Source organism: Acytostelium subglobosum, assembly GCF_000787575.1.
Source record: "Acytostelium subglobosum LB1 DNA, scaffold: scaffold8, whole genome shotgun sequence".
In the NCBI taxonomy this organism is placed as follows: Eukaryota; Evosea; class Eumycetozoa; order Acytosteliales; family Acytosteliaceae; genus Acytostelium; species Acytostelium subglobosum.
In genome coordinates this window covers 1,265,930-1,267,105 of record NW_012236525.1, presented here as the reverse complement: position 1 = coordinate 1,267,105, position 1,176 = coordinate 1,265,930, and positions in this window count along the sequence as shown.

The window sequence follows — 1,176 nt, the reverse complement described above, 5'->3', positions numbered from 1 at the left end:
TAGCCAGTGAGTTGCCATTGGGTTGCCAGTGAATAGCCAGTGAATATCCAGTGAATAGCCAGTGAATAGCCAGTAAATTGCCAGTGAATAGCCAGTGAGCAGCCAGTGAATAGCCAGTGAGCAGCCAGTGAATATCCAGTGAATATCCATTGAATATCCAGTGAATAGCCTGTGAATATCCAGTGAGTTGCCATTGAATAGCCAGTAAATATCCAGTGAATAGCCAGTGTGTTGCCAGTGTGTTGCCAGTGAGTTGCCAGTGTGTTGCCAGTGAATAGCCAGTGAATAGCCAGTGAATGGTCAGTGAACAGCCAGTGAATTGCCAGTGAATTGCCAGTGAATAGCCAGTGAGTTGCCAGGGTTATTTCATACCTTCAAAAAAAAATTGTTTAAGCATGTCAACATATTGATKCAGGATACAAGAACTAAWGTTAAACGTTTGTGTGGTAGACTATTGAAAAATAATCTTTGGGACTATCCAATTCAATAGCGAAATCTATTTACACCAAAAAATATATCTCAGTAATATTCTCAATTTAATACGAGTTATTTTATTAAAATTGATATTTGATCAAAAATGTATTGGCCAATTCTTATGAGATTGACGATACTGATAATATATTCTGGGATTATTCATCAAATCTAATATTTAAAAATTATATTTTCAATTTTATAGATATTTAATGTTTGTATGGGACGGAAGTTCGAACACATATCAGTATGTTTCATAAGTTATGGCCACCCCCTGTTCAAACAGGTACGAGTTTGATATCTCCTACAAATATGGTTCAAGATTCTTATTCACTTCCAAATATAGTAGTCCACTTTTGCTCAAAAATTTCCATTTATGAATATTTTTCCAAAAATGGAATTAATATATCTTTATCATTCAAACGATATTTTTGTTAAAGTAATGAACATGTCCATTATTTATGCAATAGTAAAGAATGAATGAGTTCAAACATCAAACACTTTGTTGGAAGAGATAGAATATTATTTATGTACATTACAATTAATCATGTCATTAACAGAAGAAGAGAGAGCTAAAATCGTGAGAGCCAGAAGGAGAGGATATTCAAAGAAATTAATATCAAAGATGTACAATATTTCCCGATCAACTGTGAGCAGGACTATTCAACGACACAGCGAGCGAGGAGACTTCAAGGACCGTAGATC